Source organism: Camelus dromedarius, chromosome 12 (genome assembly GCF_036321535.1).
Source record: "Camelus dromedarius isolate mCamDro1 chromosome 12, mCamDro1.pat, whole genome shotgun sequence".
NCBI classification, from domain to species: domain Eukaryota; kingdom Metazoa; phylum Chordata; class Mammalia; order Artiodactyla; family Camelidae; genus Camelus; species Camelus dromedarius.
This window is the reverse complement of record NC_087447.1, coordinates 44,374,355-44,401,804: the sequence shown is the minus strand read 5'-3', so window position 1 is coordinate 44,401,804 and position 27,450 is coordinate 44,374,355. Positions and strand designations below refer to the sequence as shown.

General features: G+C 36.0%; 1 protein-coding gene across 6 annotated transcripts in view; it reads right to left on the bottom strand.

Moving 5' to 3' along the window:
• LOC105096171 (interferon-induced very large GTPase 1) overlaps positions 1–27,201 on the bottom strand; it is a 37,181-nt gene extending 9,980 nt beyond the window's left edge. The window contains exons 1-3 of one of the 6 annotated variants that reach the window (XM_031460134.2): positions 27,070–27,201; positions 13,485–13,557; positions 8,501–8,613 (exon numbers count right to left, since the gene is read on the bottom strand). The gene's annotated coding sequence lies outside the window, so the exon portion shown is untranslated. The remainder of the gene's footprint in view (positions 1–8,500; positions 8,614–13,484; positions 13,558–27,069) is intronic. The other 5 variants (XM_031460135.2, XM_010988460.3, XM_064492615.1 and 2 more) reach the window with 5 other exon arrangements.
• Positions 27,202–27,450: the final 249 nt, after the last annotated feature.

Below are 27,450 nucleotides of genomic sequence, written 5' to 3'. Positions count from 1 at the left end.
TTATAAAGAAGAAGTCATACACACACACACACACACAATCACACACACATCAACTATTACTCCACCATAAAAAAAAAAGAATGAAATATTGCCATTTGCAACTACATGGATGGACGTAGAGAATATTATGCTAAGTATAATAAGTCAGATAGAGAAGGACACATGCTCTGTGTTATCACTTATGTATGGAATCTAAAAAATTAAAGAAATGAATGTATATAACAAAATAGAAACAGGCTCATACACATAGAAAACAAACTAGTGGTTATCAGAGGGGGGAGGGAACAGGTAGGAGCAAAACTGGGGTATGGGATTAAGAGATAAAAACTACATAGGGAACTGTATTCAGTACCTTGTAATAGCTTATAATGAAAATAAAAGATACAAACTACTATGTATAAAATAAATAAGCAGCAAGGATATATTGTACAGCATGGGAAAATATAGCCATTATTTTATAACTTTGAATGCAATATAATCCATAAAAATGTAGACTCAGTATGTTATACACCTGAAACTAATATAGTATTGTAAATTAAATATAATTCCATAAAAAAGAATTTGGCCATAAAAAACAGCAAGAAGAGTGGAGCTAATGTACCCATAGAAAGAGAAAACTCCAGATATACCACCACTAAGAAACAGAATACCTCACATGTAGTCAACTAGCAAAGATTTAAGGAGGTGTCTACTACTTCAGATGGAATGTCAACAATGCTAAGCTACATGGATATGAAAAATCAAGGAAACATGTCATCACTGAAAGATAGTAATTCTCTAGTAACCTACCACAAAGGCATCCGATTCAGCAACCTGACTGATAAAGATTTCGTAACAGCTATTTTGAAGAAACTCAATGATCTTATAAGAATACTCAGAAAGGCAGTTTAATGAAGTTGGGGAAAAATAGGTGAACAAGAAGAGATAATTATTAAAGAGATAAAAATCATAAAAAAAAATGAGCAAACAGCATTTTGGGGGCTGAAGAATTTAATGAATGAAATGGAAAATGCAAGAGACAGCAAGTGCGTCAGAGTAAAGGGAAGACCCAATAAGCGAGTTAGAGGACAGGAATTTGGAAAAAATAAGCAAAAAAGAAAAAAGAAGCAGCGTTAGTAATGCCAACATGATCTATCAAATTCAGTTAAAAAAATTGGAATATTCAGGATTTCAGAATAAGCAGGGGAGAAGGGTGCAGTACTTTTATTTAAAGAAAATCAACTGAGAACATTCTACATCCAAGAAGAGAAAAGGCTCTCCAAACTCACTAAACTAATAGGGCACCCTATTATCTCAATGCAAAGAAACATTCTCTAACACATTATTAAGAAACTGTCAAAAATCAGAATACAGTGAATTGAAAAGCAGTCAGGAAAAAAGATGATAATGTGTAAGTTCCCCCCTTTAGGCAAACAGTGAATTTCCCAGCAGAAACCCTACAAGTTAGAGAGAGTGGAATGACATATTCAAAGTGTTGAAAGAAATATAAATTGCCTGCGAAGGATATTTCATCTAGTAAAGTTATCCTTCACATATAAAAGACAAATAAAGTCTTTCCCAGACAAGCAAAAGCTCAGGGAGTTGATGATCACCAGACCGGCCTTGCAAGAACTCCTTAAAAGAGTTCTTCAAGCTGGAACTAAAAGACACTAATTAGTGAAATGAAAACATTCAACTCCATTAAAGATATATTTAGAAGTATCTACCTCTGTACTGGGATGATGTGTTAACCATTTAACTATAGTATGTGGTAATGAAAAAGAGTATAAAATATAACCATAGCTATTATAATAAATACACAACATAAAATATGTAAATTGTGACATTAAAAATAAGCAGTGGGGTGATGAAAGCATAGAGCTCTTGTAGGTGAACAAAATTAAGTTGTTATCAAATTAAAATGGACTATTTGATTTATGAGCTGTTTTTATGGAAGCCTGAGGATAATCACAAAGCAGAAACCTAGAGTAGATTCACAGAAGATAGAGAAAGTGGAAACAGCATGTCCCCACAGAAAATCACCAGTTTATGAAGGTAGGCAGAAACACAAGGAAAAGAAAAAATGTAAATATAAAACCACAAGAAAGCAATTGAATAAAATGTCATTAGTAAGTCCTTACAGATCAGTAATTAAATAGAAATGGATTGAATTCAGCAAAAGGCACAGAGTGCCTTGATAAATGAAAAAACCAAGACCCAACTGTGAAATGCCTACAAGAGATTCACTTTAGCTTCAAGTAGATAAACAGGCTCAAAGTGAAGGGATGGAAAAAGATAATCCATGCAAGTGGAAAGCAAGAGAAAGTAGGGGTAGCAATTCTTATATCAGACTAAACAGAGTTTAAGGTATAAATGGTACTAGGAGAGAAAGAATGTCAATATATAATGATAAAGGGATCAATTCATCAAAAGATACAGCTATCATAAATACATACACACTCATCATCAGAGCACCTAAATATATTAAACAAATACTAAAAGATCTGAAGGGAGAAATAGGCAAAAATAGAATAACAATGGGATTTCAGTACCCCACTTTCAGTAGTGAATATATATCATCCAGACAAAATCAGTAAGGAAATATTGGATTTGAAACATATATTAGACCAAATGGATCAAACAGACATTTATAGAACATTTCATGCAACAGTAGCAGCATACACATTCCTCTGAAGTGTGTGCAAAATATTTTCCAGGATAGAAGCTATGATAGGACATAAAACAAATCTGAGCAAATGTACAAAGACTGAAATTACATTAAGTGTATTTTCCAACACCGATGGAATGAAACTAGAAATCAACACCAAGAGGATGTGTGGAAAATTTACAAATACGTGGAAATTAAACAGTGCACCCCTGAACAACCAGCTGCTCAAGGGGCAATGAAATGGGATAGAACAAAAAATCTCAAAACAAATGAAAATGGAACCACAGCACACACACCATAAACCTATTGTATACTGCAAAAAATGTTCTGAGAAGAATGTTTTTTTTTTAACAATAAATACATATATTGGGAAGAAAAAAAATCTAAAAAGAAACCTAACAGCATCTCAATGAACTAGAAAAAGAACAAATGAAGCCCAAAGTTAGCTGAAGTAAGCCAGTAACAAAGATAAGAGTGAAAATAGAGACCAGAAAAACAAAAGAAAAAAATCAATGAAACAAATAAATGGTTTTTTGAAAAAATACACAATGATTAAATTTTAGCCAGACTAAGAAAGAGACTTATATAAATAAAATTATTAATGAAAGACACTAAAATTCATACCACAGAAATACAAGGATTCATGAGAGACTACTATGAAATAATTACATGCTAAGAAATTGGGTAACCTGGAAGAAATGGATATATACTTAGAGACATATAGCCTACTAAGACTGAATCAGGAACCATTAGAAAATCTGGACAGACCACTGAGTCAGGAGAGTGACTTGGTAATCAAAAATGTCTTTCCACAGGCAGCCGCAGGACTAGATGGCTTCACTGGAAAATTCTAGCAAATGTTTAAAGAAGAATTAACACCAATCTTTTCAAACTCTTCTAAAAAAACTGATGAAAGAATATTCCCAACCTCATCTTATTACCCTGATACCAAGGCCAGATGAGGACACTGCAAACAAACTATAGACCAATATCCCTAATCATATAGATGTAGAAATTCTCAGCAAAATATTACCAAATTGATTTCAAGATCACATTAAAAGGATTCCATACCAGGACCAAGTGGGATTTATCCCTGGGATGCTAGCAAGTTTCAACATATACCAATCAATAAGTGTAATATATCACCTTAGTAGAATGAAATGTAAAAATGACATGATCATTGCAACAGATGAAGAAAAAGCATTTGATGAAATAAAACATCTCTTCATCATAAAAAATCCTGAATAAATTGGGCAGCAAAGGAACATAACTCAACATAATAAAGACCATGTATAACAACTCACAGGCTACCATTTTACTAAATGGTGAAAAATTGAAATGTATTCCTCTAAGATCAGGAACGAGTGCTCACTCTCACCACTCTCATTTAGTATGCTATTTGAAGTCCTAGCTAGAGCAGTTAGGTAAGACAGAGAAATAAAAGGTGTCCAAATTAGAAAGGAAGAAGTAAAATGGTCATGATTACAGGTGATATGATCTTATAAATCCTAAAGCCTACTAAAAAAAGTATTAGGACCAATGATTAAGTTCAATAGATTTGCAGGATATAAAGCAGCATAGAGGAATCAGTTGTGTTAATATACACTAACAATGAAACATGTAAAAGAAATAAAGAAACTATTGCAATCACAATAACATCAAAAACAAAAAAATACTTAGGAATAAATTTAACCAAGGAAGTGAAAGATTTATACGATGAAAATGACAAGATTTTGTTGAAAGAAATTGAAGGTGCAAACAAGTGGAAAGACACCCATGTTCATGGATTAGAAGAATTAATATTGTTAAAATGTCCATATCACCCAAAGCCATCTATAGATTCAGTGCAATCCTTATCATAATTCCAATGGCATGTTTCATAGAAATAAAAAAAAAATCCTTAAATTTGTGTAGAACTACAAAAGACCTCAAAATAGCCAGAGCTATTGTGAGAAAGAACAAAGCCAGCGACATCACAGTTCCTGATTTCAAACTATAGTACAAAGCTGTAGTAATTAAAATCTTGTGGTACTGGTATAAAAAAGACATAGACCAATGAAGCAGAGTAGAGATCCCAGAAATAAACCCTTGGATATACAGTCAACTGATATTTGACAAGAGAGCCAAGAACACTCAAGGGGAAAGTTTAGTCCTTTCGAAAATGGTACTGGGAAACTGGGTGAGCACATGCAGAAAAATGAAATTGGGCCCATGTGTTACAAAAATTAACTCCAAGTGGATTAAAGACTTAAATATAAGACTTGGTACAGTAAATATTCTAGGGATAAATGTAGGGAAAATCACATCCAAATTGGAAAGGAAGAGGTAAAACAGTCATGGTCACAGGTGTGAAGTGATCAACATTACTAATCACCAGGGAAATGGAAATCAAACCAGAATGTGAAACCACTTAACACCTGTTGAAACGGCTTTCATCAAGATGACAGCAGATAGTGCTGGTGAGGCTGTGGAGAAAAGGGAACCTTTGTGTACTATTGCTGGGAATGCATGTTGGTCAGCTGCTGTGGAAAAGATGATGGAGTTTCCTCAAAAATTAAAAATAAGACTTCCATATTATCCAGCAATTCCACTTCTGAGTATATATCCAAAGGAAGTGAACACAGAATATTGAAGAGATATATGAACTCTCATGTTTATTGCAGCATTATTCACAATAGCGAAAATATGGAAACAGCCTAAGCATCAGTCCATGGCTTAATGAATAAATGGGGTGTGATACACCCCCCTACACACACACACACAATGGAATATTATTCAGTCATGAGAAAGAAGGAAATCCTGCTGTTTGTGTGTGACAACATAGATGGACCTTGAGAGCATTATGTTAAGTGAAGTAAGTCAAACAAAAATCCTTATATTTAGAATCTAAAAAAGCCACATTTGTAAAAACAGAGTAGAATGGTGGTTTACAGGGGTTGGAAGTTGTGGATTAGGGAGATGTTGTTCAAGGGTACAAAGGCCCTCAGGTCCTTGCAGTTTGGGAGGAAGATCACAGATTTTATTAACTTTGGTAGCTTTTGTTAAGTAAAATGTATGTTGCAATTTCTAGTATAATCTCACATAAAAGAGTAAAGAATGTGTAACTGCCAAACTATCAGAGGAAAAGTGAAATAATAAAAACACTTGATTATACAACTTTTCAGAATTTGTAGGATACAGTGCAAACAGTGCTTAGAGGGAAATTTACATTGAATGCATATACAAGAACAGAATAGAGATCTGAAATCAGCAATTTAAGTTTCTACTTTAGGAAATGAGGAGACAACTAAATCCTAATAAACAGGAGTATGGGGAGGGTGTAGATCAGTGGTAGAGCTCATGCTTAGCATGGACTAGTTCCTGGGTTCAATTCCCAGTACCACCACTTTAAATGAATGAATGAATGAATAAATAAATAAATAAATCTAATTACCTTCTACTGCAAAAAAATTATATTAAATTGAATTAAAAAATACAAACAGGAGAAAAGAAATGATGAAAACTAAAGTAAATGCAAAATTGAAAAGAAGAAATCAATAGAGAAAAACAATAAAACCATAATTTGATACTTTGAAAATGTGAACAAAACTGATAATTCAGACTATGAAAAAAGAGATAAGACACAAATTTCTAATATCAGAAATAAAATGGGTGTAATGAATACTAATATTACAGACTTTAAGAGGATGAAAAAAGGAGTACTATGACCAACTGTTTGCTCACAAATTTGATAAAGTGTGCCAGTTCCTTGAAAGACATAGGTGCTACAAAGAATATATGAAAAGAAATAGATACTCTGAATAGGCTTTTATGTATTAAAAAATTGAATCAACATTTAACAACCACCACAACAGAAAGCATCAGTTCTAATGAGATTCACTGGTGAACTCTACCAAACATTGAAGGAAGAAATTGTACCAAATATCTATAATCCCTTTCAGAGGACAGAAGCAGAGGGAATACTTCCTAATTTAGTTTATGAGGTCACTGTTACTCCACAATCAGTCAGGGACATTACAAGAAAGAAAACTACAAACCTGTATCTCTCATGAAAAAATATTAACAAATTAAATCTAACAATGTATAAAAGAATTATACACCACAGCCAAATGGGATTTATCTCAGGTATGCAAAGTTGATTCAACATAAAGAATCAGTTAATGTAATATGGCACAACAGACTAATAGAAAAATCACATGATCTTATCAATATATGGAGAAACACCATTTGACAAAATCCAACACATAAAAATCTGAGAAAACTAGGAGTAGGGGGGAGATTTCTGATCTTGCTAAGAGACATTTGCAAAAAACCTACTGTTAACATCATACTTAATGTTAAGAACCTAGAAGCTTTCCTTAAAAAAGGAATAGGTGAAGATATCCCCTCTCATCACTCCTATTACACATCCTGTGGAAGATAAGAAACTGAAATGAAAAATACAGATTGGGAAGGAAGAAATAAAACTGTCTTTGTTTGTAGATGACAGCATGATTGTCTATATAAAAAACTCCAGAGAATGAACAAATTTCCTGTAGCTGATAAGTGAACGTAGTAAAAATTGCAGGATACAAGGGTTAACACAAATTACTGTTTTTTTAAATATACCAGCAATAAACAATTGGAATTTGAGATTAGAAACCCAATACCATTTACATTAGCACCCTCCCCCTCCAAAAGAAGAAATACTTAAGTATGAACCTAATAAAATATGTGCAAGATCTATATAAGGAAAACTACAAAACTCTGATGAAACAAATCAAAAGACTATCTACATAAATGGAGAGATATTTCATGTCTAACACTGAGACATAAGTTTTTCCCAAATTAATCTATAGAGACAATGCAATCTCATTCAAAACACCAGCAAGTTATTGTGTGGATATCAACAACTTAATTCTAAAGTTTATAAGGAAGGCAAAAGACCAAGAATAGCCAACACAATATTGGAGGAAGAACACAGTCAGAGCAGTGACAACCCCAGACTTCAAGACTTACTATAAAGCTATAAAGTAATCAAGGAAGTGTGATACTGGCAAAAGGCTAGACAAACAGAACTGATGAACTGCAAAGAAGATCCAGAAATAGACCACACAAATATAGTCAACTTCTCTTGAGAAAGGAGTCAAGGCAATCCAATGGGGTAAAGGACAGTCTTTTTAACAAAGGGTGCTGGAATAACTGGACATCTACATGCAAAAAACTGAATCTAGACACAGACTTGATATTCCTCACAAAATTAACTCAGAATAGATCATAGACCTAAATACAAAGTACAAACTATAAAACTCCTTGGAAATAACATAGGGGAAAATGCTGGTGACCTTCAGAGTGACCATGACTCTTTACATACAATATCAAAAGCACAATGTATGAAGGAATAAGTTGATGAGTGGACTTCATTAATTTTAAAAACTTCTGTTGTATGAAACATACTGTTAAAAAAGGAAAAGATAAGCCAAAGACTGGGAGCAAGTCATTGCAAAATGCATATCTAATAAAAGGCTGGTATCCAAAATGTGCAAAGAGCCCTTAAGATATAACAATGAGAAAGCAAGCAACACAGTGAATAATGGTACAACATTTTTGAGCAGATAGTTCACCAAAAACATGTACAAATGGCAAATAAACATATGTAGAAATGCTCACCGTCTTTGTAATTAGAGAATTGCAAATGAAAACAACAAGATACCACTGCACACCAATTAGGATGGCTAAAATGCAAAGCACTGACATCACCAAAGACTGATGAGGATGTGGAACTCTCCTCATGCATTGCTGGTGGGAATGCAAAATGTTAGAGCCACTTTGGAAGGTGGATTAGCAGTTTCTTATAAAAAAAAAAACACATACTGTTATCATTTGATCCAGCAGCCGAGCTACCTGGTATTTCTCAAGTGAGTGAAAACATGTCCACACAAAACCTCCCCATGATGTTTATAGAAGCTTTATTCATATTTGCAAACCTGTATGTAAACAAGAGAAACTTCAGTAGGTGAATGGATTAACAAACTGGTACATCCTTACAGTGGATTATTATTTAGCAAAAAAAGAATTGAGCTATGAAGATCTGAAAATACATGGAGGAACCTTAAATTACATTGCCATGTAAAAGAACCTAGTTTGATGGTGCTACATACTTTATGATTCCAACTATATGACATAGAGGAAGCCAAAACTATGGAGACTGTAAAAAGGTCAGTGGCTGTGAGGGGTTGGAGAGAAGTAAAACGGTGCCAATAGACTTGCTTGATGCAGGGTTGCCACTACAAAACTACAACTTATAAAACACACAGTATCTGTGAAACACAATAAAATGTAGTACTCCTGTATAGTATTAGAATGGTCAGAATCGAGATCACCGGCAAACCAATTACTGACACTGGTGTGATATGAAAGGAATTCTTACTCATTGCTTCTGGGAATGCAAATGGAACAACTACTTTGAAAGCCAGTTTGGTTTGTTCTTACAAAATAAAATATTCTTTTTCCATATGATTTGCTCTTATACTTCTTGGTAGTTACCTGAATTATGCCTCACAAAAATAGGCACACAGATGTCTATAGCAGCTTTATTTATAATTTCAAAATCTTGGAAGCAACCAAGATATCCTTTAGGAGGTGAATGGGTAAATAAACTGGGGTACATCTAGACAATGGAATGTTGTTAAGTTCTAAAAATAAAAAAAGAAATGAAATTAAATGAAAATGAATGAGAAGACATGGAAGAAAACTGAATATGTATTACTAAGTATAAAAAGCCAGGCTGAAAAGGATACATACTGCATGATACCAATTGTATGACATTCTGGAAAAGACAAAACTATGGTGCCAGCAGAAAAATGAGTGGTAACAAGGAAAGAATGAGTAGGAGGAGCTGAGAGGATTTCTAGGGCAGTGAGCCTACTCTGCATATTAAAAGGTTTGTTGCACTTCATTTGACATTTTTCAAAACCTATAGAATGTGGAAGGCCAAGATCAGGTCCCAATATAAACGATATACTTTGGGTAATATTGATGTGTGAATGCAGGTTCATTAGTGTAACAAATGGGTCACCTTGGTAGGGGATGTTGATAATGTAGGAGACCATGCGTGTATAGGGGCAGGAGCTATATGGGAAATTTCTGTAATTTTGGCTCAATTTTGTGTAAACCTAAAACTGCTCTAAAAATATCAGTTCATTACAAAATAAAGTTTACAGAATTACTTGGTTCAACTGACTACTTTAGGAAAGGTTTAGTATGTTTTTTAGTACCTGATAAAACTAGCCAACAAAAAAATCAGTAATTACAAAGAGCACTTGAACAATATGATTAACAACCCAACCTAATGCCTACATGTAGAACACTGCTCATGACATTGTTGCCATTGTGTCTCTAATGACTTCTAGGACACCTTCCTTCTGGCTGGGCACAATACAACTGCTCATCTGGGCAGGGCACAGCCCCATGTTTGGGGATTGTTTGTGAATAGCTGAGGAGAGGATAGAAGAAAGTAGAATATCTGGGATGAGGATATGAAGATATTTATTTGGACAGCCAGTCTAGGGATTAGCCCAAGACAGAGATGTAGTCTTCACCAGTCAGAACTCCCCATGAGTGTGGATCAAGACAGGATGTCCCAAATTGCATTCCTCACCTGATTTACAAACTTCCTCCTTTTGTTTTCCCATCATAATCATCCTATTCTAATTTTTCCCCAAGTGTCTTAGGGACAAAATTGTCATCTTTGACTTCTGTTTCTCCTTAGATCCCTTTGATGAGATATCATAGTATCAAATTTTTCCATCCAATTCAAACCCATGCATATACCATGGAGTATGTGTCAGGTGTTCTGTTAGAAAATGGTGTTACAGACATGAATAAGACATGGTCAGAGAGGTCCAGCATCAGTGTAGGAAGAAGGAAAATCGTAAGAGTAGTCTAGGAGGAGGGAGAAACACAACTTTAATTGGAGGTCCTCTAATCCTCACTAGATGAACCTCACTTCTTCGTTCTCTAGGGAATGTATAAGCTCCATTCACCTTTTTTGGAGCCTTGCTCTCTCACTCATCCTTCTTTCATACCTTGCATCTATCTTGCTCCCCTGGTTGTTTCACACCAGCCTCCAAACATGCTTAGGTATTCCCAGTCTAAATAAATGCAGGCTGGGGTTTGTCTCCTCCTTAAGCTCCCAGTCTCTTCATTCCTTTCACTGTAATATTATAGTGAAACATTATCTCAACAAATACAACTATATGATGGCTAAATAAACTAATAAATGTTCACTATCCTATTTTTTCATGAGTTTCAACTGACAGTTTTCCACAGTTTGCACTGAGGGCTTTTCACAATCCTGTCCTTCAAGCTCTAGTTACCAAATTAAGTAGCATTTTTTGGATACACTGTCATCATCTTACTGGTCGTTAAACCAGTGAAACTCTTCATTCTTGTGTTTATCTAAGCTAGTCTAATGCACTTAAGTATCATGGGCCAGAGATAGCAAACATAAACCAAGGATGCCCCAACATTTATTTCACAGTGTTTACCAATAATGGCCTTCTGCCAAGTAGTGTTCTAGGTGCTGTGGATTGCTTGCTGAATTAGACAGAGATGTCCTTGCTCACACAGTGTGGGGAGACAGATGATTCACACATAAATAAATACACAAAATAATTTGTGATTCATGCTATGAAGGAAGTGAAAAGAGGGAAGTGATGGAGAGTAACTTAAGAGGAAATATGGCTACTTTAGAGTCAGTGGTTAGGCAATGCCTCTTTAAGAAGATGACATTGGGTGTCATGAAATGTAGTTCTAGTGCTGATCATGGGAATCTTTTGAGGCATCCCTCATTTGTTTTTATCCTTTCCAGTTTCTGGTAGAGTTTTATTTGGTTTGGTGTGCCCACTTTGTTATCTGTGATCCACTTCCTCCATTTGAACTTGGTATTGGTGTTTTCCTGATTGGATTAAGTATCATGGGCAGAAATATGTCTCACTCTAGTTAGAAACTCATTTTCAATTCTGACCCCTGCCCAATTTCCCCTTTAGGACTGCATATATGCCCCAGTTGTTTTTGTTTTTGTTTTTGTTTTTGTTTTTGTTTTTTCACTTAATATTAGATTTTATTTACTTTTTAATTTTTAAAAATTTAAAAAAAATTTTTTTATTGCTTTGTAATCATTTTACAATGTTGTGTATGCCCCAATTGTAATAGAGGGATAGTGATATGGGCACACTTGTTTTCTGGACACCTGACACCTTATTTCATTGATCTACATCTATAATTTTGCATTTTTTGTTGGGCTTCTAGTGTAGATGAGGCATAGATTATCTTATATATTAATCTAGATCAGTTTGGTCATGAATCTGTTACCTATTTCATATCTGCACTGCCATTGGGTCCTCACCTTTGCTCTGGTAAATTCAAATTCTTTTTCCTCTCTTGTAATTCCTTTTCCACAGTACATCCAGAATCATCCTTTTGACATTTAAATTTACATCATTTATTGCCTTGTTTACAAAACTTTGAAAACTCTATATTGCCTTGTAATAAAATTAAAACAACTTCCTCTGCCATTCAAGACCCTTATAATTTAATAAGAATCATACTCTACAATTCCTTTCACAACCACTCCTTTTCCTTTTCCTAATACTTACCTCCTTCTCTCCCTTAGAAACCACACTCTGCCGTCTTCCTTCATTCTCATGGGATTCTTGACTCTAAATATTAGCTTACATGAACCTTTCCCCCAACCTTTCCTGCCAGGCTCCCTGTATTCCTTCTGCCCTAGTTTAAGTTCCTCCTTTTTTGTGAAGCCCTCCATTAATCTGTAAGTTGAGTTAGTAGCTTTCTTTTCTGTGCTGTTAACAGTACTCGGTACTTATATAAGTTTTCAAACTGTTTCTTAATTATCTGATTAGATTGTGTACTCCCCTTCTTCCCATATTTGTTACTATTAATGGATCAATGACCATGTCAAATTCATGTTTTGTCCTTTACAAGTCTTACATCTATCCTTGTGTCTGTTTTCAGCCTCTGCTCCTTTTGACTTTTTTTTTTTTTTTATCACTGTTTCTTTTTCAGTATTTGTGTCACTTCTTATACCCCTTTTTCTTCCATTTCTTTTTTTCTCCTCGGCTTATTTCTTCAAGCCAGGCTCCTGTTTTCAAGCTGTTCCAGAGATAACATGGATATTGAGTTCCTTCCCTGAATGTCTCAGAGTTTTGGCCCATAGCTTTTAGTTTAGACTTTGGCTTCCTGTGAGGTAGAGGAGTGATTTTAAGATAAAATGAGGAAGAAGGAAAAAAAAAAACCTCAAACCAAACTGGTTTTACTGTGTTTTAACATTTGTTATTATCTTGTTAAGGCTTAAGGATCTTGAATTATATGTTTAATCATAACTCTCAAGTTTAAAAATCATCGTAAGAAGGGGACTACTGATTATAAAATGGGTTGTCCTGTGTGTGTATGTGTGTGTGTCCCCTGGGTGGAGCCTCACACCTATAAGCCCTATTCATCACCCAACTGTCAGGGTCAGCCCTGCCTCTTCTACCCACTACTATGGAAAGGCTTTCAGTTTCGTTTCTCTGTCTTGCTCTCATTTCCCAGAAATAGTAGTTGGTTTTTTTGTTTTGTTTTGTTTTTAAAATCAGAAGTGCCTTGGCAAGGATAGAAAGCTTTTCCACATAAGGAAATGTTGCAGGGTATTATAGATCCTGACTTGACTTCATTCTTGCAACAGAATTTTAATTTGGGGAAGCTTGCATTGGGGAATGAAAGGAATGATCAAGACAGAAGGGCCTAAATTAAATCCATGCTTTTTCTTTTCTTTTTACTTTGACGTGAAACTACATACCACAGCTGTAGTCAGGAATGCTGATCCTGTAGGTTACCTTTCAGAAGTAGCTTTCTGTCTCCTGGTGTTCCTGCTGTGAGATAATGGGAAATATTAGCCATGGAAATTGCTGCAACATGGAGAAAGACTTTCATCATTTTGGTAGAGACTGAAAGTTAAGGGAGATGCTGTGTCCCTTTTCTGCTAATGTTTTAGCAAATCCTGTTATTTTCATGTTGTCTCAAAATGGGGAGACTCTTTAGGAGACGTGGGCAACTGTGGTCCAAAGAGGGCCTCTTCAGCCTTTGAAATCCCATAGCTGTTGACCTCCAAATAAGTTAGGAAGGAACCAGACAGGTGGGACAGAAGCTGCAGCTGCTTTTTCTTTCTAAGACTTAGGACTAAGCCTGTTGAGCTAGAATTCTCATAGTTGTCAATTCAAAGACATAGACAAAGTCATGTAGACTCCTCAATGATAGACAGTTTGCTTCAGATTTGGATAAATGTTGTCACTGGGAGCTGAGGAGGGAGTCAGTGTGTGTCCTGTTACACTGTCAGGCTCCCTTCCCTCTTCACTCTTCCTGAGTAAGCTGTGCTGGGTGTTGTGTAGGAGTTGAGCATTCCAGCAGACATTCTTCAAGATGACCTTCCCTGAAGGGAGCTGGCAGATTACTGATATATCCTCATATTAGGAGATGATCTGCCAGTGACTTGGGAGCATCAGTTTTTACCCCAATGGACACAGCCTTTGATCACGAAGCAGAAAAATACAAGTAAGATTTTTATATTGATTAGAGAAAGTATGATATGGAAATCAATCCATGTATTTAGTCCTTGCTAAATACTAAGTCCCTGGATTTATGTAACCTAATAAGATGATCTCTGCTCAAGATAATGCAAAGGCCTTTAATAGGTGGTAGATCCAGAACACACTATTATCTTCCTTAGGAGGAAATCACCTTTAAAGCTAAGGTGTGTACCAAGATCCCTCCTTTCCACCCCTGGCTAGAGTGTCTGAGAAGAAATCCTTTGAAGTCACCTAAAAAGTCAACTTTGTCAGTTCTAGCAAGGATCTATTAATAGCCACAGAAGTACATCCTTATTCAAGACCATGTTTTCTCTTTTCACTGACTCATTCTCTATGAAAAATATATACAAAATAGTGTGTATATATGAGCACTGTGTGTAAGGCATTTGTTCTGATAGTTTCCAAAGACAACAAGCCATTCTTTGTGGTTTGTGTGCCTCAGAGGTGATGTTGAGGTTATGTGAATGAAGAAAAAAATTAGAGACATGGGTGGTAGGAAGAAAGGTAAAGAAGACAAGATGTCCTTAATTCTTGTCAACTTTACTGTTGCCTACAGAAGAGGACTTGGGGGTTGGAGGTAGATTATTTGCCCACACTTAGCAGTGCTGAAAAGATTTTGACAGTGGATTCTTCTCGTAGTCTATCATACAGTTTTAGTCTATTTCAATGACAAATTATAGAAATAGATTTAAAGAAGACATGCATCTATTCAAAGAAAGGCACAGATTTCAGCAAAGTAATGCACTGTTAAGGATTATAATGTCCTCACTGCTCTGCCTGATTGAACTGGACTGAGTTTTAAACCAGTTTAGAGTTAAAAGTATGAGTTAATATTTCAGAGTAGTTGTTCTCAATCTTCATTTTGCATAAGGATCACCAGAGGACATCTTAAAAATGTGGTTTCCTAGCCCCATTCATGGAGAACCTGACATGAGAAGTCTAGCTTATTGCTGAGAAACTATGGCTTTTATAAACACTACAACTTTCATTTTATAAACTCTGCCAAGTGTTCAATCACAGTGAAAAAACACTATTCTACAAAGCTATTTTTAGTGGAGAAAAGGTAGGAGCGTAAAAAATAAGCCTGCTGTTCCTGATGGACTGAAAATGAAGATGACTCATTTGAGACATTTTGCTTCTTAGTTTCCAACTGAAGTATTCTTTCTGTCTCAGTATTTGAATTAATACACCTGATGGTTCAACTATTGCATGCTGGAATATTTAACTAGGGATTTTCAGAATTTAACTTCAAAGGATAAAGAACTGGAAAGTGTTATAAAGAGCTATCAAATTCTTCAAGGAGGCAGGCAGGCTAGGTCCAGAAGTGCTGCCAACATGTGACCAACTTTAATATGGTCTCCAGAAAGAGAGATCAAAAAGGATGTTGGAGAAAAATCATCAAAGAAACAACAGAAGAACATTTCCCAGAGCTTCCGTATGGCCTAATTCTTTATAATAAAATTATACATCAAGTGTTGTGCAGAATTAACAACAACAACAACAACAACAACAAAACAACAACAACAACAACAACAACAACTCTGTTTAGATATATCCTGGAAATTTTCTCATACTCTTAGAATAAAAAGTGAAGTGTTTAAATATTAAACAGATGATGAAACTGAGTTGTTCACACATAAATTATAAGCAGACTGATGTCAGAATTCCCAGCAGCAGCACGCTATGACTCCATGATATTACAGCAGTATTTGTAGAATTCTTAAGGAGTATGATTTGGAACCTAAGATTATCTGTCAGCCAAGTTAGCAAAGGACAAAGTAATGCCGATAGTATAAATAATTGTTGTAGAATGTAAAAATTAAAAACAATTGTAGTTAAAATTCTACTAGTTCAATATAGGAAGTGGTGGTATAGCTGACGATAGTGTATGTGTGTGTGTGTGTGTGTTATGTCTGTGTGTGTTTGGTGGTGGTGAAAGTTATTATGTACCAAGTTGATAGAAAATTATTTTTGAATATATCAGATAAGAATGATGATTAGTTATGACATAATGGTGATTACATTCTAACTGGTATAATAATACAATGAAATAAACCTCAGTAGGTATCACAAACGTAGAAAAGAAAAAAGTTCAAACAAAACAAGAAATTATGGATACATATAAAATAAAATGACAATAAGCCATGTCTTCCATTCCTTTGCCAATAGAACTGTGTGCACATATGCACCAAGACATATACACTAGAATGTTTATAGCAGTACTACTCATAAAAGTCAAAAACTGGAAACAACTCAGATGTCCATTCACAGCCAAATGGGTAAATGAAGTGTGGTATATTCATAAAATAAAATGTTTTACAGTAATTGGAACAAATTTCACAGCAACACACAACAATATGGGTGACTCTCACAATTTTAAGTTTTGAAAGAAGCCAAGTACAGAAGAATGCATACCATATGATTCCACATGAAGAAAGATAAACACCTGGCAAAACAAACTTATAATATCAGAAGTCTGAGTAGTGACTAGTGTAAACCTTTAGGAAGTAGAGAGGATTAATGATAAAAAGTAGATAAGGGTATGAGAGATTGTTCTGGAATATAGGCAGTGTTCTAATAGTCCATTTGGTCATGCTTATGTGGTCATTCATTTTGTGATACTTCACTGAAATGTAAATGCTAGTATGCTCTAATCAGATAGCATGATATTCTGTCTGGTTTGAGAAGTCATTGGCAGGTGGAGGAGGAAGGATCAAAGAGACCAAGAGAAAGGACCAAAGCAGTCTGTATTGTCCCTATGAGGATGGTCAAATCAACCTGTGTCCTTCCGAATTAAGTAATTTTGCAGGCAAATTTTTTTTGGATATTGGACTCATTTTCTGTAATGACATAAACAGAAAGCAGACAATCTCAGACCTTAAATGACGAAGCCCCTGAGAACTTGCATGTTATTTCTTGAGTGGTCTGAGAAGCCTGGACATGGTCAGTCTGAGTTAGATTTGAAGGTACAGTTGGACAGGAGTAGAGAAAGACTTGTATTCCTTTGGAATAAGAGTCAGGCCACTGGGAAGTAGTGACTGACTTAGGCTTATTAATTGACTTATCCTCTTTAAAATGGAGCACACAATTCTTTCGTTAGTTTCTTACTGTTTAAGAAACACACAGATAAAGTAGTGTGGACATCAAAGTGACAGAACATGCATCATTGCATCAGATAAGAACTTGTATTTAGAAATCTTCTCTGACGTCCCCTAACTCAAAGTTTCCCTTCTAACTATTACACGACCTCAGGTTCTGGACCTGTGTGAGTAAAGAGGGAAAACTGGGAGAACAGGCTTCTCAGCTATATTCAGAAATTTGTTGTGGAAGGTATATAATTGCCCATGAAGATGTTATAAAAGCTTAGATACTAGTTCATTTTTCTAACCTATATTGACCTCTGTCTTGTTAAAATTCATGAAAACTGTTAATTCCAACTTACTGACATCACCAAGAAACTTTGAGGAATTCATAAGTCAAGATGTCTTCTTTCAGAGATAGGAATTTTTCCTTGACTTTGTTCGAAGTAAATTGCATATGCATATGTTTAGGTGTGCATGTAAGAAAAAGAAAGAGGTCATTACATTGCCTGATTTTAAGACTTACCCTAAAATAACTAAGAATAAATCTAACCAAGGAGGTGAAAGAATTATACATAGGAAACTATAAACCATTGATGAAGGAAATTAAAGAAGACTTTAAATAATGGAAAGATATCCCATGCTCCTGGATTGGAAGAATCAATACTGTTAAAATGGTCCTACTGCCCAAGGCAATATACAGATTTAATGCCATCCCTATCAAATTACCCAGAACATATTTCACAGAGCTAGAACAAATCATATTAAAATTTATATGGAACCATAAAAGACCTAGAATTGCCAAAGCATTACTGAAGGAAAAGAAAGAAGCTGGAGGAATAACTCTCTCAGACTTTAGACTATAGAGCTACAGTCATCAAGACAGCATGGTATTGGTACAAAAACAGACATATAGACCAATGGAACAGAATAGAGAGCCCAGAAATGAACCCACAAACTTTTGGTCAACTAATCTTCAACAAAGGAGGCAAGAATATACAATGGAATAAAGACAGTCTCTTCAGCAAACGGTGTTGGGAAAACTGGGCAGCAGCCTGTAAATCAATGGAGCTAGAACACTCCCCTACACCATACACAAAAATAAACTCAAAATGGATCAAAGACTTAAACATAAGACAAGATACAATAAACCTCCTAGAAGAAAATATAGGCAAAACATGATCTGACATACATCTCAAAAATGTTCTCCTACAACAGTCTACTCAAGCAATAGAAATAAAGGCAAGAATAAACAAATGGGACCAATTAAACTTACAAGCTTTTGCACAGCAAAAGAAACCATAAGTAAAACAAAAAGACAGCCTACGGAGTGGGTGAAATTTTTGCAGATGAAACTGACAAAGGCTTGATCTCCAGAATATATAAGCAGCTCATACGACTTAATAAGAAAAAACAAACAACCCAATCCAAAAATGGGCAGAAGACTTCAACAAGCAATTCTCCAAGGAATACAAATGATCAATAGACACATGAAAAAATGCTCAATATCACTAATTATCAGAGAAATGCAAATCAAAACTATGATGAGGTATCACCTCACACCAGTCAGAATGGCCATCATTCAAAAATCCACAAATGACAAATGCTGGAGAGGCTGTGGAGAAAAGGGAACCTTCCTACACTGCCGGTGGGAATGCAGTTTGGTGCAACCACTGTGGAAAACAGTATGAGATTCCTAAAAAGACTAGGAATAGACTTAGCATATGACCCAGGAATCCCACTCCTGGGCATATATCCAGAAGGAACCCTATTTCAAATTGACACCTGCACCCCAGTGTTCAAAGCAGCCCTATTTACAATAGCCAAGACATGGAGACAGCCTAAATGTCCATCAACAGATGACTGGATAAAGAAGAAGTGGTATATTTATACAATGGAATACTATTCAGCCATAAAAGCCAACAACAGAACACCATTTGCAGCAACATGGATGCTCTTGGAGAATATCATTCTAAGTGAACTAAGCTGGAAAGAGAAAGAAAAATACCATATGAGATCGCTCATATTTGGAATGTAAACAAAACAAAACAAAACAAAACATAAATACAAAAAAAAACAGACTCATAGACATAGAATACAAACTTGTGGTTGCCAAGGGGGTGGAGGGTGGGAAGAGACAGACTGGGATTTCAAAATGTAGAATAGATAAACAAGATTATACTGTATAGCACAGGGAAATATATGCAAGATCTTAATGGTAGCCCACAGAGAAAAAAATGTGACAGTGAATATATATATGTTCATGTATAACTAAAAAATTGTGCTCTACACTGGAATTTGACACAACATTGTAAAATGATTATAACTCAATATAAAATGTTTAAAAAAAAAAGACTTAACCATAAAGCTACCAAGAAGATGGTATTAATGAAGACAGATACAGATCAGTGGAAATAGAACAGTACACAGAGTCTAGAAATACATTCATACATGTATGGTACATTGATTTTCTAAGAGGAAAGGGAAGTCTGTTCAACAGTGGTGCTCAGACAATTGGGTATCTGGGTGGAAAAGCATGAACACTGACCCTGCTTTACACCACACCCAAAATAACTCAAAGTAGACCAAAGGCTTAAATGTAAAAGCTAAACTATTGTACTTCTGGAAGAAAACAAACTGAAAAATATTCAGAACCTTGCAGTGGGCAAAACTTTCTTAGGACACTAAAATCATGACTCATAAAAGAAAAAATTGATCAATAACACTTAATCAAAATGAAAAAATTTTGCTCCCTGAAATGTACAGTGACAATTAAAAATTATTTAAGTATAGTCACTTACAACGTGTCAATTTCTGGCCTATTGCTTAATGTTTCAGTCATACATACTAAAACAATTTAAGGCTTCTGCTCCTGGTGGCCCCTGGTGGCTTCATCTGGGTTGGGCAGAGATGTCAACTTGGCCCCTTGGCTGAGACCAGTGAGCCTGGGAGGAAGTAGACCATTAAACTCCTAGTAATTTAGATGTGGAAAGCATTCCCTGTGTACAGGATTCTATCTTAACATGGTTCATTAAGATCTGTTGTGGCTGCCCTTGGATATTTTTTAACTAGTAGAAGTAGAAAATTGTGTGATGTTGGAATAAGAGGATTTATCTTGGTGACTTTAGGAGGCTGATTCCATTGTAGGTATAATTATGCAAAGCTAAGAATTGCCAGAGAATGGATTGAAAATAAGATTTTATATGAAAGAACCCATCTTGATCCTGAAAGAAAACAAAGCAATGGCAGCAGCAGTGGCAGCAACTGAGCAGTCTCCAGCACAGAAAATGCAGATAAAACTCACTTCAGCAAAGCTGAGATCAACTACAGAAAACATTTTATGCACCATAAGAAGGCTTTCAATCAAGTAAAGTATGTGTAAGTTGTTAAAAGGAAAAGAAAATTTAAAAAGCTAACTGAAGAATAGGAGAAAATATTTTCAATGGGTATACCCAACAAAAGACTGTTATGTAAAGACTCTTCCACTTCAGTAATACATAAGAGGATGCAGTAAGATTGAATAGACAGTTCATAAAACAAGATACTGAGTGGTCAATAAGTGCATGAAAAGATGTTGAACATCATTAGTCATCAGGGAAATGTGGACTAAAACTGCAGTGATGAAACAGTACACACTCATTAGAAAGTCTCAAGTTAAGGCTGACAATATCAAGTGTCAGGCAGGATGTAGAGCACCTAGAACACTCGTCACTTGTGGCAGTAACTACTTGTTTGGCAATTCTTTGAAAAGTGAAACATGCACACACCATACAACTCAGACATTTCACTTCCAGATACCTATCCATGTGAAGTAGAAATAAATGTCCACGCAACAATCTGTGTATAGACGGTCATAGCAGCTGTTTTCATAATAGCCAAAAACTAGAAATACCCTAAATGTCCAAAAATAGATAAGTAGATAAACAAAATGTAATATTCAATAAACTACTACTTAACAATACAAATGAATAACTACTCATACCTGCAACAACATGGTTGAATTTAAGTTATTATGCTGAGTGAAAGAAACCATCAACAAGATCATACTTATTGTATTGTTCCATTTATATAAAATGAAAACTAATTTATAGTAACACAAGGTGTATCAGTGGTTGCTTGGGGCTAGGGCAGAGGGAGGGATAGAGTGTAAGGGCCACTAGGAATCTTTTGGGATGATAAAATTATTTTGTATCTTTATGATGACAATGGTTTCAAGGTTCTAGTGGTTTCAACTTGGCAAAATTCATCAAAATGTATACTTTAAGTGGATGCATTTAGTTGTGCATAATTTAATTTTCAATAAAGTTGGCATAAAAAATAGAAACATTAATTTTAAACCAGGATAGAAGAAATCACATGATACCTTCTTCTAAGGGGCCTTTCAGTGCGAGAACATAGGGCACATTCACGTGGGAGTATATGCTCACACTTAGACAAGACATTCCTGAGACCATTTCACCCCCATATTCGAACTGGCTTTCAGACCAGTGAGACTTCTGGGACTTACTTGAACTACTCTGAAGCCATATAGCAGGAGACGAACTTTCTCCTTCCCTTGGTTTTTACATTTTTGTTCTGGTGTGTCTTGTGATTAGTAGTAAACGCCTTAGCTACAGTTGAAACATGAGGCATTGTTTTGAGGACAGAAAGGGACTGAACTGGGACCTGGACCAGGGGCAGCCAAGTGCTAGGCAGGTGTTTGGGGATAAGTGAGGAGACTGACGAAAAAAGTGGAATCCATGGGGTGCCAAGGGAATGAAACTAGCATAGGAACAGCCTCGGACAGAGTTGTGCTTCTCACCAGCAGGGGCCCTTGAGCTACAGTATAAATAATTTTATCCCAAATTGGACTCACCGACTTCTTTCCAAACCCCTTCATGCTTTTGTTTTCTCAACACACTCATCCTACTCTCATCTTCCAAGCATCTCAGACCCAGAGAAAGTCTAGTTTGACTCTTCTTCATTCACTCCTTCATTCCCCACAATCAAACAACTCATGTTTATAATTTTACACCTAATTTACACTGACTGGTCTACTCCTAAGTGCCAGGCACTTTGCTAGACAACGGAGTTAGAAAGATAAGTAAGAAAAGGGTTGAGTGGTCCGTTGAACCCACAATACAGAAGCATTGAGAGGAGAAGAGGAGTGCAGGAGAGATTACACGAAACAGAGTGTTAGTTGAGGCTCCTCTCACTTTTGGTGACCCCCTTCTGCCTGCCTTTCTAATTGTAGAGTATAGAAGCCACGTTGTCAGAACTTTCTCACCTTCAAAGATTTTCACCGTCCAGTTAAGACTCATATCCATCCTTGTGTTCTTCACTCTTGTCCCTAAGGAATAAACATCCCTGACCTCTTTGCGATACTACTCTGTCCTCTAAATCCTGCCCCTTCTCACCTCCCCTTGGGCTTTTTTTTTTTCTCTATCTCAAGTCTAAAATATCTTGAGTATCTTACTTTTGTGGTTGACTCACTTTGGACAAGAAAACATAGTCACTTCTTCCCATTCTGTTTAAATACAGGTTGGATATTGCCTCCTCCATAAGCTATTATCTTCTTTATATTTCCTTTATTGCCACATTTCTTAGAAAAGAATTTGAAATTTAGTACCTGTAGCTCAATAGAAGTTTGTTGATGAAATGTGTTACTGAATGCATCCTATCCATTTCTTATTCTTTCGTCTCACTTCTGCCCTCATCTTTTCCTAGAAAAAATTCTCCATAAGCCTGTTACTCCCATTCTAATTAGCCAGTCCAGGGAGCCTCTCTAACTTTTTTATCCTCTTCAGTCTAGGGAGCTCCTTTTATTGAGTGTCTCTGACCTCTTGTACCCATCATGATAATGTGCCTTTGAGTGAACTAAATCATACAAGTACCATGGATTGGAAGTTTGGCAAAGATTTAAAAAATATCAGCATTATTTCACACATATCTTTTGAGGGCTTTCAGCATGCTGGGAAATGTTCTAGGTTCTATATGTTGATGGATGAATGAGACAGGCTATATCCCTGCCCTTATAGTGTTTACCTCCAGTGAGGGAAGCAGATCATAACCTTGGAAGTATTTGAATGAGCAAATAATTTCAGATTGTTTTAAGCGGTAGGAAAGAAATAAGCAGATAATGGGATGGAGAGTAATGTGGTGCTGCTTTTGATCATGCAGTTAGAGAATATGTGTTCAAAGAGTTGTGACTCTGCTGCTAATTGTGAGCTGCTTTAGGCTCTTTATGCAGTGTCCAGCCTTTTCCAGTTTCTATCAAATATAATGATCCACCAATTCCAGCTCTCGGTATTCATCTAAAGGGGAAAAAAGTGCCATCTTGGAAAGCTCTCCCTTGTCCCCTGCCAGGTTCAATCCAGCATTATTTACAATGGCCAAAGTTGGAAACAACATAAGTATCCATCAACAGATGAATGGATAAAGAAAATGTGGTATATTTATAATGGAATGTTAATCAGCAGCAAAAAAAAAAAAAAAAAGAAAGAAATCCTGCCATTTGTGACAACATGGATAGACTTGAGGTCATTATATTAAGTAAAATACATCAGAGAGAGAAAGATAAATACTATAGGATCCCATTTGCTTTTGGAAACTGAAACCAAACCAAACCAAACCAAAAACAAAATCACAGATACAGAGAACTGAATGGTGGTTCCAGAGGTTGGGGGAGGGGTGGGCAAAATAGGTGAAGGTGGTACAAAGGCACGCATTTCCAGTTATAAAATGAATGAGTCTTGTAGGTGTACTGTACAGCATGGTGACTATAGCTGATATTACTGCTTTGTATATTGGAAAGCTGCTAAGAGAGTAGACCTTAAAATTTCTCATCTCAAGAAAAAATTATAACTGCATGTTGACTAATGTTAACCAGTTATTGTGGTGATCATTTTGCAATATATACATATATAGAATCATGTTGCACAACAAACAATTATTAAACTAATATATGTGAATTGTATCTCAAGAAAAAAGAAAAAAGAAGTAACAAAACTTTAGCTTGCCTCTTAGTCCCTGCTTCCTATCACGCTTTATTATTCCTTTAGCTCCTCTTTGGACTCTTGTGTTGAATGGCTTATTCAATTAGAAACTCATCCTAAATTCCTAACTCTAGCCATTTGGTGGTATTCATTCCACTTTGATGGGGAAATGATGATGTTGGCACCTTTTATTTCTTGGAAGCCCATTTTTCCTACTTCTTCCCCTAAATTGTGGTCCCTGTTAGATGCCTATTAAATGCTGGGCATGAGTTTGCTGGGCATTAGTCTGCTCTGTATGAGAAGCTCTTGAAACTGTTGCCTCTATCCCTGCTGTGGTACATCTTTCACGTTGCATCTTTTTTTTTTTTAACATTTTTTATTGATTTATAATCATTTTACAACGTTGTGTCAAATTCCAGTGTTCAGCACAATTTTTCAGTCATACATGGACATATACATACTCATTGTCACATTTTTTTCTCTGTGAGCTACCATAACGTTTTGTGTATATTTCCCTGTGCTATACAGTATAATCTTGTTTATTTATTCTACAGTTTTGAAATCCCAGTCTATCCCTTCCCACCCTCCGCCCCCCTGGCAACCACAAGTCTGTATTCTCTGTCTATGAGTCTATTCCTGTCCTGTATTTACGCTTTGTTTTTGTTTGTTTGTTTGTTTGTTTGTTTTTAGATTCCACATATGAGCGATCTCATATGGTATTTTTCTTTCTCTTTCTGGCTTACTTCACTTAGAATGACATTCTCCAGGAGCATCTATGTTGCTGCAAATGGCGTTATGTTGTCGGTTTTTATGGCTGAGTAGTATTCCATTGTATAAATATGCCACATCTTCTTTATCCAGTCACCTGTTGATGGACATTTAGGCTGTTTCCATGTTTTGGCTATTGTAAATAGTGCTGCTATGAACATTGGGGTGCAGGTGTTATCCTGAAATAGGGTTCCTTCTGGATACAAGCCCAGGAGTGGGATTCCTGGGTCATATGCTAAGTCTATTCCTAGTCTTTTGAGGAATCTCCACACTGTTTTCCATAGTGGCTGCACCAAACTGCATTCCCACTTTCACATTGCATCTTGAAACTCATATGTAAATCAACTTCTTGTTTTCAAAACTTGAAAACTCTTCATTGGTTTATGATATGATCAAATTACTTAGCCCTGACATTCAAGACCCTTCATAACCTGGCAATAATCAACCCAGTTCCTTTCACAATCACTCTTTTTCCTTTCCCTTCTTTCTAGTTCACCGTCTTCTGTTAGAAACTACAATCTGTCATCTTTCCTCAACCTCATAGTTTTCTTAACCCTGTATGTTGAAGGGGAGCAGAATATGCTACCCTTAAATCTGCCACTTTGGCATGTGGATTGTTTTGAGCTGAAGGCAGTTAAGACTCAGCAGCCTCAGGAAAAGCTTTTTACGTCCCCTTGTACTGCCTAAAAGAATTTATATAGAGGGCCTATACCAGAAAGAGCTATTGCCAGAGATAACTTTTTGTATCAGCAAGGTGTAGCTGCATGGCATGGCAAACATTTATTTACCAGTCATTTGCTCTTCTCATCTTCCTGTCAGCTGTCTTTCTTCCCTTTGAAGCCCTAGACCCCTACTTTCTACTCCTTAGCTTGGGATGGTATAAATACTTCAATTGCCTGACTGCCTTTGATTCTTCTGTCTTGATCAGTATCCTGTAAGTATGTAATTACATTTGATTTTCTCCTGTTAATATGTTTTACATCAATTCAATTATTAGACCAGCCATAAACTCTAGAAGGTAAATTGTTTCCTCTTGAATTTTCCATTACATGAGTGCTTCCCAGGACACTATACTAATGCAATTCAGGTTTCTCCTTATTTGTGAAGCCTTTTATTAATCTTCAAGCTCAAGTTAATATCTCTCCTCTCTAACAATGCTAAATTGTTCCTGAGTCCTTTATTCCTGCAAAGTAGTGACAGTTAAAGAATTCCATCCACACTTTTGTGTTTTGGGAATTAGTTTACTGCAAGGAGACACCTTTTTCCGAGGTGACTTGGATAAGACTCCCTTGTGTGTTCCTTTATTACTTATAATGAGTCTGGACACTGACCTTTTAAATTCCCATTCCTTGCCTCATAAATGGCTAGCTGAGCTGTTTGTCCACCTGATCGATTGAAACTGCTTGAAACTAAACGTTAGTTAAGCTTCTCTCCTTTCCAGTTCCCTTAACTTTGACCCACCCTCCTTCTGACCCAGCATACAACCTCTCTTTAATGATTCTTACTAAGAAATCATTCCCTAATCATCCCACTCCCACTACATTGTGTTCTTTCTAGACTTCTTGATCTTTTACCATAAAAGAAAATTCTTTTCTGCCTGGCCTTTGAGATGCTTGCAGCTCTATGTTTGGATCTTTTCTCTGTGACAGTAGTCTCTTTCCCCTTATTGCAATAATGCTTTCAAATAAAGTCTGTTTTTACCTAAGCCTAGTTGTATTTTTATTTGTTAATACAAATTACTGAATTATTTAATTGTTTGTTTCAATAACATACTCTGTTTCCGCCAGATTTGAAGCTGCTTATTGGAGCAATGAGAATGCCAGGTTCATATTTATGTTCTTAGCATGCCTTAATCTGCTTTGTCTCTGACTGTTCCCTATGCCTATTTCCACCAATTTCTGTTTCTGTTTTAGTCTCTGATTCTGTAATTGTGTCTCTCTCTGTCTACCCCATTTCCCTCCTTTTCCTTCACCTACCTGTCTCCTTGAGGCCAAGCTCCTGTCTTCAGGTTGCTCCAGAGACTAACAAGAAAGTGGAGTCGATTCCTTCCCCGAGTACGGTAGTTTGCTGACTGAAATCTGCAGCCTAGATTTCCGCTTCCTCTGTGGTGGAGAGGACTGAATTTATACTTCAAGCAGGAAAGAAAAAACTGGTTTCACTTTTGTTTTTGTTTTTTTTCTTTTTTAATTCAGCTGATTTAAAGGAATCCTGCTTGCTTACTTGTGTATTTATTTATTTATTCATTCATTCATTCATCTATATTGTGATTCTTGGGTGTTAAAATTACTGCAAATGGAACACTAATGTTGTTATGTGTGTGTATGTGTTTGTGTGTATGCCTGTCTGTCTGTGTGCAC